Source organism: Idiotropiscis lumnitzeri, chromosome 8 (genome assembly GCF_059441095.1).
Source record: "Idiotropiscis lumnitzeri isolate Australia: NSW breed Sydney's pygmy pipehorse chromosome 8, RoL_Ilum_1.0, whole genome shotgun sequence".
Lineage (NCBI taxonomy): Eukaryota > Metazoa > Chordata > Actinopteri > Syngnathiformes > Syngnathidae > Idiotropiscis > Idiotropiscis lumnitzeri.
In genome coordinates, this window is record NC_142398.1 from 3,181,519 (window position 1) to 3,195,035 (window position 13,517).

A 13,517-nucleotide genomic window follows, 5' to 3' on the forward strand; every position below is an offset into this window, starting at 1 on the left:
AGAACATGGGGGGGCGTTCACTGCTATCCACCCATGGTCATGTACCATTTATTTGACATTATTTAAATTAAATTGGAATAAATGGAAGAATAAAGTGGAACTAATAAAATAAGAACCAATGATATAACCAGTGAAGCTAAAAAAAATGAATGAAGCTTCTCCACACCTGCTAATTGCCACATTAACTATACTTCCCTTTATTGCATTCAGTAAACACCATTTTTTAAAATTGATTCATTAACTTTTTATTTAGTAAACACTGACTGCACCAACCCAACCGGACTGCATCGGGTCATCTGCCTGCTACACCTGTAGACTACGAGAGTCCCCTTTTGGTCTTAATGTGGAGCTCCGGAGCCACACTCAAGTCTCCAGACACGCATTTGCAAATTGCCACACGCATTTGCGAGTCGTCCACGGCGAGACTGTAGCAACACCCAAAGGCAGGGGACGCTGAATGTTGGCATTTTGTGCTCTCAGCCTGTCAGGCGAATATGTGGAAATTTATAAAAAAGCAGCTCGCATACTTGCTTACATTTGTTAGAGTTTTTTTAATGTATTTTTTTTTTTGCGGTGCAAAAGCTTACAGCACCTGGTATTCCCAGGCGGTCTCCCATCCAAGTACTAACCAGGCCCGACCCTGCTTAGCTTCCGAGATCGGACGAGATCGGGCGTGCTCAGGGTAGTATGGCCGTAAGCGACAATTTCTTTCAAAATTTTGCATTTTATACATGTGGTCTTTATTGTGGCAAATACTTCAATCCAAAAATACGTAACAAGAATCTGAAACTATAACCACAGTCACAAATGTGTAACAACAATCTACAATGCATGACTGAAGTCACAGATATATGACAAATATCAGCAAATGTGTACAATGATTTGTTGGCACATAAATGCGGACAAAAATCCGTATAGATGGGCGACCTGTAAAAACGGGACCTTTTGATTGGCTGTGTTCTTAGAGGTGACGTTTGCTACAGTCCTGCCGCGGACGACTCGCAAATGCGTGTGCTGATTTGCAAATGCGTGTCAGGAGACTTGTGTGTGGCTCCGTAGCTACACGATCGGACCACATGGGGGCACTAATATTATACCAGCCCCGTACCACCAATATATACACCAAGAACATGGGGGGGCGTTCACTGCTATCCACCCATGGTCATGTACCATTTATTTGACATTATTTAAATTAAATTGGAATAAATGGAAGAATAAAGTGGAACTAATAAAATAAGAACCAATGATATAACCAGTGAAGCTAAAAAAAATGAATGAAGCTTCTCCACACCTGCTAATTGCCACATTAACTATACTTCCCTTTATTGCATTCAGTAAACACCATTTTTTTAAATTGATTCATTAACTTTTTATTTAGTAAACACTGACTGCACCAACCCAACCGGACTGCATCGGGTCATCTGCCTGCTACACCTGTAGACTACGAGAGTCCCCTTTTGGTCTTAATGTGGAGCTCCGGAGCCACACTCAAGTCTCCAGACACGCTTTTGCAAATTGCCACACGCATTTGCGAGTCGTCCACGGCGAGACTGTAGCAACACCCAAAGGCAGGGGACGCTGAATGTTGGCATTTTGTGCTCTCAGCCTGTCAGGCGAATATGTGGAAATTTATAAAAAAGCAGCTCGCATACTTGCTTACATTTGTTCGAGTTTTTTTAATTTTTTTTTTTTTGCGGTGCAAAAGCTTACATCACCTGGTATTCCCAGGCGGTCTCCCATCCAAGTACTAACCAGGCCCGACCCTGCTTAGCTTCCGAGATCGGACGAGATCGGGCGTTCTAAGGGTAGTATGGCCGTAAGAGACAATTCCTTTCAAAATTTTGCATTTTATAGATGTGGTCTTTATTGTAGCAAATACTTCAATCCAAAATACGTAACAAGAATCTGAAACTATAACCACAGTCACAAATGTGTAACAACAATCTACAATGCATGATTGAAGTCGCAGATATATGACAAATATCAGCAAATGTGTACAATGATTTGTTGGCACATACACATGGTTAAATGCGGACAAAAATCCGTATAGATGGGCGACCTGTAAAAACGGGACCTTTTGATTGGCTGTGTTCTTAGAGGTGACGTTTGCTACAGTCCTGCCGCGGACGACTCGCAAATGCGTGTGCTGATTTGCAAATGCGTGTCAGGAGACTTGTGTGTGGCTCCGTAGCTACACGATCGGACCACATGGGGGCACTAATATTATACCAGCCCCGTACCACCAATATATACACCAAGAACATGGGGGGGCGTTCACTGCTATCCACCCATGGTCATGTACCATTTATTTGACATTATTTAAATTAAATTGGAATAAATGGAAGAATAAAGTGGAACTAATAAAATAAGAACCAATGATATAACCAGTGAAGCTAAAAAAAATGAATGAAGCTTCTCCACACCTGCTAATTGCCACATTAACTATACTTCCCTTTATTGCATTCAGTAAACACCATTTTTTAAAATTGATTCATTAACTTTTTATTTAGTAAACACTGACTGCACCAACCCAACCGGACTGCATCGGGTCATCTGCCTGCTACACCTGTAGACTACGAGAGTCCCCTTTTGGTCTTAATGTGGAGCTCCGGAGCCACACTCAAGTCTCCAGACACGCATTTGCAAATTGCCACACGCATTTGCGAGTCGTCCACGGCGAGACTGTAGCAACACCCAAAGGCAGGGGACGCTGAATGTTGGCATTTTGTGCTCTCAGCCTGTCAGGCGAATATGTGGAAATTTATAAAAAAGCAGCTCGCATACTTGCTTACATTTGTTAGAGTTTTTTTAATGTATTTTTTTTTTTGCGGTGCAAAAGCTTACAGCACCTGGTATTCCCAGGCGGTCTCCCATCCAAGTACTAACCAGGCCCGACCCTGCTTAGCTTCCGAGATCGGACGAGATCGGGCGTGCTCAGGGTAGTATGGCCGTAAGCGACAATTTCTTTCAAAATTTTGCATTTTATACATGTGGTCTTTATTGTGGCAAATACTTCAATCCAAAAATACGTAACAAGAATCTGAAACTATAACCACAGTCACAAATGTGTAACAACAATCTACAATGCATGATTGAAGTCACAGATATATGATAAATATCAGCAAATGTGTACAATGATTTGTTGGCACATAAATGCGGACAAAAATCCGTATAGATGGGCGACCTGTAAAAACGGGACCTTTTGATTGGCTGTGTTCTTAGAGGTGACGTTTGCTACAGTCCTGCCGCGGACGACTCGCAAATGCGTGTGCTGATTTGCAAATGCGTGTCAGGAGACTTGTGTGTGGCTCCGTAGCTACACGATCGGACCACATGGGGGCACTAATATTATACCAGCCCCGTACCACCAATATATACACCAAGAACATGGGGGGGCGTTCACTGCTATCCACCCATGGTCATGTACCATTTATTTGACATTATTTAAATTAAATTGGAATAAATGGAAGAATAAAGTGGAACTAATAAAATAAGAACCAATGATATAACCAGTGAAGCTAAAAAAAATGAATGAAGCTTCTCCACACCTGCTAATTGCCACATTAACTATACTTCCCTTTATTGCATTCAGTAAACACCATTTTTTAAAATTGATTCATTAACTTTTTATTTAGTAAACACTGACTGCACCAACCCAACCGGACTGCATCGGGTCATCTGCCTGCTACACCTGTAGACTACGAGAGTCCCCTTTTGGTCTTAATGTGGAGCTCCGGAGCCACACTCAAGTCTCCAGACACGCATTTGCAAATTGCCACACGCATTTGCGAGTCGTCCACGGCGAGACTGTAGCAACACCCAAAGGCAGGGGACGCTGAATGTTGGCATTTTGTGCTCTCAGCCTGTCAGGCGAATATGTGGAAATTTATAAAAAAGCAGCTCGCATACTTGCTTACATTTGTTAGAGTTTTTTTAATGTATTTTTTTTTTTGCGGTGCAAAAGCTTACAGCACCTGGTATTCCCAGGCGGTCTCCCATCCAAGTACTAACCAGGCCCGACCCTGCTTAGCTTCCGAGATCGGACGAGATCGGGCGTGCTCAGGGTAGTATGGCCGTAAGCGACAATTTCTTTCAAAATTTTGCATTTTATACATGTGGTCTTTATTGTGGCAAATACTTCAATCCAAAAATACGTAACAAGAATCTGAAACTATAACCACAGTCACAAATGTGTAACAACAATCTACAATGCATGACTGAAGTCACAGATATATGACAAATATCAGCAAATGTGTACAATGATTTGTTGGCACATAAATGCGGACAAAAATCCGTATAGATGGGCGACCTGTAAAAACGGGACCTTTTGATTGGCTGTGTTCTTAGAGGTGACGTTTGCTACAGTCCTGCCGCGGACGACTCGCAAATGCGTGTGCTGATTTGCAAATGCGTGTCAGGAGACTTGTGTGTGGCTCCGTAGCTACACGATCGGACCACATGGGGGCACTAATATTATACCAGCCCCGTACCACCAATATATACACCAAGAACATGGGGGGGCGTTCACTGCTATCCACCCATGGTCATGTACCATTTATTTGACATTATTTAAATTAAATTGGAATAAATGGAAGAATAAAGTGGAACTAATAAAATAAGAACCAATGATATAACCAGTGAAGCTAAAAAAAATGAATGAAGCTTCTCCACACCTGCTAATTGCCACATTAACTATACTTCCCTTTATTGCATTCAGTAAACACCATTTTTTAAAATTGATTCATTAACTTTTTATTTAGTAAACACTGACTGCACCAACCCAACCGGACTGCATCGAGTCATCTGCCTGCTACACCTGTAGACTACGAGAGTCCCCTTTTGGTCTTAATGTGGAGCTCCGGAGCCACACTCAAGTCTCCAGACACGCATTTGCAAATTGCCACACGCATTTGCGAGTCGTCCTCGGCGAGACTGTAGCAACACCCAAAGGCAGGGGACGCTGAATGTTGGCATTTTGTGCTCTCAGCCTGTCAGGCGAATATGTGGAAATTTATAAAAAAGCAGCTCGCATACTTGCTTACATTTGTTAGAGTTTTTTTAATGTATTTTTTTTTTGCGGTGCAAAAGCTTACAGCACCTGGTATTCCCAGGCGGTCTCCCATCCAAGTACTAACCAGGCCCGACCCTGCTTAGCTTCCGAGATCGGACGAGATCGGGCGTGCTCAGGGTAGTATGGCCGTAAGCGACAATATCTTTCAAAATTTTGCATTTTATACATGTGGTCTTTATTGTGGCAAATACTTCAATCCAAAAATACGTAACAAGAATCTGAAACTATAACCACAGTCACAAATGTGTAACAACAATCTACAAAGCATGATTGAAGTCACAGATATATGACAAATATCAGCAAATGTGTACAATGGTTTGTTGGCACATACACATGGTTAAATGCGGACAAAAATCCGTATAGATGGGCGACCTGTAAAAACGGGACCTTTTGATTGGCTGTGTTCTTAGAGGTGACGTTTGCTACAGTCCTGCCGCGGACGACTCGCAAATGCGTGTGCTGATTTGCAAATGCGTGTCAGGAGACTTGTGTGTGGCTCCGTAGCTACACGATCGGACCACATGGGGGCACTAATATTATACCAGCCCCGTACCACCAATATATACACCAAGAACATGGGGGGGCGTTCACTGCTATCCACCCATGGTCATGTACCATTTATTTGACATTATTTAAATTAAATTGGAATAAATGGAAGAATAAAGTGGAACTAATAAAATAAGAACCAATGATATAACCAGTGAAGCTAAAAAAAATGAATGAAGCTTCTCCACACCTGCTAATTGCCACATTAACTATACTTCCCTTTATTGCATTCAGTAAACACCATTTTTTAAAATTGATTCATTAACTTTTTATTTAGTAAACACTGACTGCACCAACCCAACCGGACTGCATCGAGTCATCTGCCTGCTACACCTGTAGACTACGAGAGTCCCCTTTTGGTCTTAATGTGGAGCTCCGGAGCCACACTCAAGTCTCCAGACACGCATTTGCAAATTGCCACACGCATTTGCGAGTCGTCCTCGGCGAGACTGTAGCAACACCCAAAGGCAGGGGACGCTGAATGTTGGCATTTTGTGCTCTCAGCCTGTCAGGCGAATATGTGGAAATTTATAAAAAAGCAGCTCGCATACTTGCTTACATTTGTTAGAGTTTTTTTAATGTATTTTTTTTTTGCGGTGCAAAAGCTTACAGCACCTGGTATTCCCAGGCGGTCTCCCATCCAAGTACTAACCAGGCCCGACCCTGCTTAGCTTCCGAGATCGGACGAGATCGGGCGTGCTCAGGGTAGTATGGCCGTAAGCGACAATATCTTTCAAAATTTTGCATTTTATACATGTGGTCTTTATTGTGGCAAATACTTCAATCCAAAAATACGTAACAAGAATCTGAAACTATAACCACAGTCACAAATGTGTAACAACAATCTACAAAGCATGATTGAAGTCACAGATATATGACAAATATCAGCAAATGTGTACAATGGTTTGTTGGCACATACACATGGTTAAATGCGGACAAAAATCCGTATAGATGGGCGACCTGTAAAAACGGGACCTTTTGATTGGCTGTGTTCTTAGAGGTGACGTTTGCTACAGTCCTGCCGCGGACGACTCGCAAATGCGTGTGCTGATTTGCAAATGCGTGTCAGGAGACTTGTGTGTGGCTCCGTAGCTACACGATCGGACCACATGGGGGCACTAATATTATACCAGCCCCGTACCACCAATATATACACCAAGAACATGGGGGGGCGTTCACTGCTATCCACCCATGGTCATGTACCATTTATTTGACATTATTTAAATTAAATTGGAATAAATGGAAGAATAAAGTGGAACTAATAAAATAAGAACCAATGATATAACCAGTGAAGCTAAAAAAAATGAATGAAGCTTCTCCACACCTGCTAATTGCCACATTAACTATACTTCCCTTTATTGCATTCAGTAAACACCATTTTTTAAAATTGATTCATTAACTTTTTATTTAGTAAACACTGACTGCACCAACCCAACCGGACTGCATCGGGTCATCTGCCTGCTACACCTGTAGACTACGAGAGTCCCCTTTTGGTCTTAATGTGGAGCTCCGGAGCCACACTCAAGTCTCCAGACACGCATTTGCAAATTGCCACACGCATTTGCGAGTCGTCCACGGCGAGACTGTAGCAACACCCAAAGGCAGGGGACGCTGAATGTTGGCATTTTGTGCTCTCAGCCTGTCAGGCGAATATGTGGAAATTTATAAAAAAGCAGCTCGCATACTTGCTTACATTTGTTAGAGTTTTTTTAATGTATTTTTTTTTTTGCGGTGCAAATGCTTACAGCACCTGGTATTCCCAGGCGGTCTCCCATCCAAGTACTAACCAGGCCCGACCCTGCTTAGCTTCCGAGATCGGACGAGATCGGGCGTGCTCAGGGTAGTATGGCCGTAAGCGACAATTTCTTTCAAAATTTTGCATTTTATACATGTGGTCTTTATTGTGGCAAATACTTCAATCCAAAAATACGTAACAAGAATCTGAAACTATAACCACAGTCACAAATGTGTAACAACAATCTACAATGCATGACTGAAGTCACAGATATATGACAAATATCAGCAAATGTGTACAATGATTTGTTGGCACATAAATGCGGACAAAAATCCGTATAGATGGGCGACCTGTAAAAACGGGACCTTTTGATTGGCTGTGTTCTTAGAGGTGACGTTTGCTACAGTCCTGCCGCGGACGACTCGCAAATGCGTGTGCTGATTTGCAAATGCGTGTCAGGAGACTTGTGTGTGGCTCCGTAGCTACACGATCGGACCACATGGGGGCACTAATATTATACCAGCCCCGTACCACCAATATATACACCAAGAACATGGGGGGGCGTTCACTGCTATCCACCCATGGTCATGTACCATTTATTTGACATTATTTAAATTAAATTGGAATAAATGGAAGAATAAAGTGGAACTAATAAAATAAGAACCAATGATATAACCAGTGAAGCTAAAAAAAATGAATGAAGCTTCTCCACACCTGCTAATTGCCACATTAACTATACTTCCCTTTATTGCATTCAGTAAACACCATTTTTTAAAATTGATTCATTAACTTTTTATTTAGTAAACACTGACTGCACCAACCCAACCGGACTGCATCGGGTCATCTGCCTGCTACACCTGTAGACTACGAGAGTCCCCTTTTGGTCTTAATGTGGAGCTCCGGAGCCACACTCAAGTCTCCAGACACGCATTTGCAAATTGCCACACGCATTTGCGAGTCGTCCACGGCGAGACTGTAGCAACACCCAAAGGCAGGGGACGCTGAATGTTGGCATTTTGTGCTCTCAGCCTGTCAGGCGAATATGTGGAAATTTATAAAAAAAGCAGCTCGCATACATGCTTACATTTGTTAGAGTTTTTTGAAATTTGTTTTTTTTTGCGGTGTAAAAGCTTACAGCACCTGGTATTCCCAGGCGGTCTCCCATCCAAGTACTAACCAGGCCCGACCCTGCTTAGCTTCCGAGATCGGACGAGATCGGGCGTGCTCAGGGTAGTATGGCCGTAAGCGACAATTTCTTTCAAAATTTTGCATTTTATACATGTGGTCTTTATTGTGGCAAATACTTCAATCCAAAAATACGTAACAAGAATCTGAAACTATAACCACAGTCACAAATGTGTAACAACAATCTACAATGCATGACTGAAGTCACAGATATATGACAAATATCAGCAAATGTGTACAATGATTTGTTGGCACATAAATGCGGACAAAAATCCGTATAGATGGGCGACCTGTAAAAACGGGACCTTTTGATTGGCTGTGTTCTTAGAGGTGACGTTTGCTACAGTCCTGCCGCGGACGACTCGCAAATGCGTGTGCTGATTTGCAAATGCGTGTCAGGAGACTTGTGTGTGGCTCCGTAGCTACACGATCGGACCACATGGGGGCACTAATATTATACCAGCCCCGTACCACCAATATATACACCAAGAACATGGGGGGGCGTTCACTGCTATCCACCCATGGTCATGTACCATTTATTTGACATTATTTAAATTAAATTGGAATAAATGGAAGAATAAAGTGGAACTAATAAAATAAGAACCAATGATATAACCAGTGAAGCTAAAAAAAATGAATGAAGCTTCTCCACACCTGCTAATTGCCACATTAACTATACTTCCCTTTATTGCATTCAGTAAACACCATTTTTTAAAATTGATTCATTAACTTTTTATTTAGTAAACACTGACTGCACCAACCCAACCGGACTGCATCGGGTCATCTGCCTGCTACACCTGTAGACTACGAGAGTCCCCTTTTGGTCTTAATGTGGAGCTCCGGAGCCACACTCAAGTCTCCAGACACGCATTTGCAAATTGCCACACGCATTTGCGAGTCGTCCTCGGCGAGACTGTAGCAACACCCAAAGGCAGGGGACGCTGAATGTTGGCATTTTGTGCTCTCAGCCTGTCAGGCGAATATGTGGAAATTTATAAAAAAGCAGCTCGCATACTTGCTTACATTTGTTAGAGTTTTTTTAATGTATTTTTTTTTTGCGGTGCAAAAGCTTACAGCACCTGGTATTCCCAGGCGGTCTCCCATCCAAGTACTAACCAGGCCCGACCCTGCTTAGCTTCCGAGATCGGACGAGATCGGGCGTGCTCAGGGTAGTATGGCCGTAAGCGACAATATCTTTCAAAATTTTGCATTTTATACATGTGGTCTTTATTGTGGCAAATACTTCAATCCAAAAATACGTAACAAGAATCTGAAACTATAACCACAGTCACAAATGTGTAACAACAATCTACAAAGCATGATTGAAGTCACAGATATATGACAAATATCAGCAAATGTGTACAATGGTTTGTTGGCACATACACATGGTTAAATGCGGACAAAAATCCGTATAGATGGGCGACCTGTAAAAACGGGACCTTTTGATTGGCTGTGTTCTTAGAGGTGACGTTTGCTACAGTCCTGCCGCGGACGACTCGCAAATGCGTGTGCTGATTTGCAAATGCGTGTCAGGAGACTTGTGTGTGGCTCCGTAGCTACACGATCGGACCACATGGGGGCACTAATATTATACCAGCCCCGTACCACCAATATATACACCAAGAACATGGGGGGGCGTTCACTGCTATCCACCCATGGTCATGTACCATTTATTTGACATTATTTAAATTAAATTGGAATAAATGGAAGAATAAAGTGGAACTAATAAAATAAGAACCAATGATATAACCAGTGAAGCTAAAAAAAATGAATGAAGCTTCTCCACACCTGCTAATTGCCACATTAACTATACTTCCCTTTATTGCATTCAGTAAACACCATTTTTTTAAATTGATTCATTAACTTTTTATTTAGTAAACACTGACTGCACCAACCCAACCGGACTGCATCGGGTCATCTGCCTGCTACACCTGTAGACTACGAGAGTCCCCTTTTGGTCTTAATGTGGAGCTCCGGAGCCACACTCAAGTCTCCAGACACGCATTTGCAAATTGCCACACGCATTTGCGAGTCGTCCACGGCGAGACTGTAGCAACACCCAAAGGCAGGGGACGCTGAATGTTGGCATTTTGTGCTCTCAGCCTGTCAGGCGAATATGTGGAAATTTATAAAAAAGCAGCTCGCATACTTGCTTACATTTGTTCGAGTTTTTTTAATTTTTTTTTTTTTGCGGTGCAAAAGCTTACATCACCTGGTATTCCCAGGCGGTCTCCCATCCAAGTACTAACCAGGCCCGACCCTGCTTAGCTTCCGAGATCGGACGAGATCGGGCGTTCTAAGGGTAGTATGGCCGTAAGAGACAATTCCTTTCAAAATTTTGCATTTTATAGATGTGGTCTTTATTGTAGCAAATACTTCAATCCAAAATACGTAACAAGAATCTGAAACTATAACCACAGTCACAAATGTGTAACAACAATCTACAATGCATGATTGAAGTCGCAGATATATGACAAATATCAGCAAATGTGTACAATGATTTGTTGGCACATACACATGGTTAAATGCGGACAAAAATCCGTATAGATGGGCGACCTGTAAAAACGGGACCTTTTGATTGGCTGTGTTCTTAGAGGTGACGTTTGCTACAGTCCTGCCGCGGACGACTCGCAAATGCGTGTGCTGATTTGCAAATGCGTGTCAGGAGACTTGTGTGTGGCTCCGTAGCTACACGATCGGACCACATGGGGGCACTAATATTATACCAGCCCCGTACCACCAATATATACACCAAGAACATGGGGGGGCGTTCACTGCTATCCACCCATGGTCATGTACCATTTATTTGACATTATTTAAATTAAATTGGAATAAATGGAAGAATAAAGTGGAACTAATAAAATAAGAACCAATGATATAACCAGTGAAGCTAAAAAAAATGAATGAAGCTTCTCCACACCTGCTAATTGCCACATTAACTATACTTCCCTTTATTGCATTCAGTAAACACCATTTTTTAAAATTGATTCATTAACTTTTTATTTAGTAAACACTGACTGCACCAACCCAACCGGACTGCATCGGGTCATCTGCCTGCTACACCTGTAGACTACGAGAGTCCCCTTTTGGTCTTAATGTGGAGCTCCGGAGCCACACTCAAGTCTCCAGACACGCATTTGCAAATTGCCACACGCATTTGCGAGTCGTCCACGGCGAGACTGTAGCAACACCCAAAGGCAGGGGACGCTGAATGTTGGCATTTTGTGCTCTCAGCCTGTCAGGCGAATATGTGGAAATTTATAAAAAAGCAGCTCGCATACTTGCTTACATTTGTTAGAGTTTTTTTAATGTATTTTTTTTTTTGCGGTGCAAAAGCTTACAGCACCTGGTATTCCCAGGCGGTCTCCCATCCAAGTACTAACCAGGCCCGACCCTGCTTAGCTTCCGAGATCGGACGAGATCGGGCGTGCTCAGGGTAGTATGGCCGTAAGCGACAATTTCTTTCAAAATTTTGCATTTTATACATGTGGTCTTTATTGTGGCAAATACTTCAATCCAAAAATACGTAACAAGAATCTGAAACTATAACCACAGTCACAAATGTGTAACAACAATCTACAATGCATGACTGAAGTCACAGATATATGACAAATATCAGCAAATGTGTACAATGATTTGTTGGCACATAAATGCGGACAAAAATCCGTATAGATGGGCGACCTGTAAAAACGGGACCTTTTGATTGGCTGTGTTCTTAGAGGTGACGTTTGCTACAGTCCTGCCGCGGACGACTCGCAAATGCGTGTGCTGATTTGCAAATGCGTGTCAGGAGACTTGTGTGTGGCTCCGTAGCTACACGATCGGACCACATGGGGGCACTAATATTATACCAGCCCCGTACCACCAATATATACACCAAGAACATGGGGGGGCGTTCACTGCTATCCACCCATGGTCATGTACCATTTATTTGACATTATTTAAATTAAATTGGAATAAATGGAAGAATAAAGTGGAACTAATAAAATAAGAACCAATGATATAACCAGTGAAGCTAAAAAAAATGAATGAAGCTTCTCCACACCTGCTAATTGCCACATTAACTATACTTCCCTTTATTGCATTCAGTAAACACCATTTTTTTAAATTGATTCATTAACTTTTTATTTAGTAAACACTGACTGCACCAACCCAACCGGACTGCATCGGGTCATCTGCCTGCTACACCTGTAGACTACGAGAGTCCCCTTTTGGTCTTAATGTGGAGCTCCGGAGCCACACTCAAGTCTCCAGACACGCTTTTGCAAATTGCCACACGCATTTGCGAGTCGTCCACGGCGAGACTGTAGCAACACCCAAAGGCAGGGGACGCTGAATGTTGGCATTTTGTGCTCTCAGCCTGTCAGGCGAATATGTGGAAATTTATAAAAAAGCAGCTCGCATACTTGCTTACATTTGTTCGAGTTTTTTTAATTTTTTTTTTTTTGCGGTGCAAAAGCTTACATCACCTGGTATTCCCAGGCGGTCTCCCATCCAAGTACTAACCAGGCCCGACCCTGCTTAGCTTCCGAGATCGGACGAGATCGGGCGTTCTAAGGGTAGTATGGCCGTAAGAGACAATTCCTTTCAAAATTTTGCATTTTATAGATGTGGTCTTTATTGTAGCAAATACTTCAATCCAAAATACGTAACAAGAATCTGAAACTATAACCACAGTCACAAATGTGTAACAACAATCTACAATGCATGATTGAAGTCGCAGATATATGACAAATATCAGCAAATGTGTACAATGATTTGTTGGCACATACACATGGTTAAATGCGGACAAAAATCCGTATAGATGGGCGACCTGTAAAAACGGGACCTTTTGATTGGCTGTGTTCTTAGAGGTGACGTTTGCTACAGTCCTGCCGCGGACGACTCGCAAATGCGTGTGCTGATTTGCAAATGCGTGTCAGGAGACTTGTGTGTGGCTCCGTAGCTACACGATCGGACCACATGGGGGCACTAATATTA

The 13,517-nt window shown here is 42.5% G+C and overlaps 12 non-coding genes across 12 annotated transcripts; all 12 read right to left on the reverse strand.

The window, feature by feature from the left end:
• Nucleotides 1-580: 580 nt before the first annotated feature.
• LOC148331661 (5S ribosomal RNA) lies at nt 581-699 on the reverse strand. Its single transcript, XR_015844813.1, has one exon. It is a non-coding gene; the product is annotated as a 5S ribosomal RNA (ribosomal RNA).
• A 1,004-nt stretch (nt 700-1,703) lies between these two features.
• Nucleotides 1,704-1,822, reverse strand: LOC148331662 (5S ribosomal RNA). Its single transcript, XR_015844937.1, has one exon. It is a non-coding gene; the product is annotated as a 5S ribosomal RNA (ribosomal RNA).
• A 1,015-nt stretch (nt 1,823-2,837) lies between these two features.
• On the reverse strand, nt 2,838-2,956 carry LOC148331663 (5S ribosomal RNA). The gene has a single exon (XR_015844814.1). It is a non-coding gene; the product is annotated as a 5S ribosomal RNA (ribosomal RNA).
• Nucleotides 2,957-3,962: 1,006 nt separating this feature from the next.
• On the reverse strand, nt 3,963-4,081 carry LOC148331664 (5S ribosomal RNA). Its single transcript, XR_015844815.1, has one exon. It is a non-coding gene; the product is annotated as a 5S ribosomal RNA (ribosomal RNA).
• Nucleotides 4,082-5,086: 1,005 nt separating this feature from the next.
• LOC148331665 (5S ribosomal RNA) lies at nt 5,087-5,205 on the reverse strand. The gene has a single exon (XR_015844816.1). It is a non-coding gene; the product is annotated as a 5S ribosomal RNA (ribosomal RNA).
• Nucleotides 5,206-6,220: 1,015 nt separating this feature from the next.
• LOC148331666 (5S ribosomal RNA) lies at nt 6,221-6,339 on the reverse strand. The gene has a single exon (XR_015844817.1). It is a non-coding gene; the product is annotated as a 5S ribosomal RNA (ribosomal RNA).
• A 1,016-nt stretch (nt 6,340-7,355) lies between these two features.
• LOC148331667 (5S ribosomal RNA) lies at nt 7,356-7,474 on the reverse strand. Its single transcript, XR_015844841.1, has one exon. It is a non-coding gene; the product is annotated as a 5S ribosomal RNA (ribosomal RNA).
• A 1,006-nt stretch (nt 7,475-8,480) lies between these two features.
• Nucleotides 8,481-8,599, reverse strand: LOC148331668 (5S ribosomal RNA). The gene has a single exon (XR_015844818.1). It is a non-coding gene; the product is annotated as a 5S ribosomal RNA (ribosomal RNA).
• Nucleotides 8,600-9,604: 1,005 nt separating this feature from the next.
• Nucleotides 9,605-9,723, reverse strand: LOC148331669 (5S ribosomal RNA). The gene has a single exon (XR_015844819.1). It is a non-coding gene; the product is annotated as a 5S ribosomal RNA (ribosomal RNA).
• Nucleotides 9,724-10,737: 1,014 nt separating this feature from the next.
• On the reverse strand, nt 10,738-10,856 carry LOC148331670 (5S ribosomal RNA). The gene has a single exon (XR_015844938.1). It is a non-coding gene; the product is annotated as a 5S ribosomal RNA (ribosomal RNA).
• Nucleotides 10,857-11,871: 1,015 nt separating this feature from the next.
• On the reverse strand, nt 11,872-11,990 carry LOC148331671 (5S ribosomal RNA). Its single transcript, XR_015844820.1, has one exon. It is a non-coding gene; the product is annotated as a 5S ribosomal RNA (ribosomal RNA).
• A 1,004-nt stretch (nt 11,991-12,994) lies between these two features.
• Nucleotides 12,995-13,113, reverse strand: LOC148331672 (5S ribosomal RNA). The gene has a single exon (XR_015844939.1). It is a non-coding gene; the product is annotated as a 5S ribosomal RNA (ribosomal RNA).
• Between the last annotated feature and the right edge of the window lie 404 nt (nt 13,114-13,517).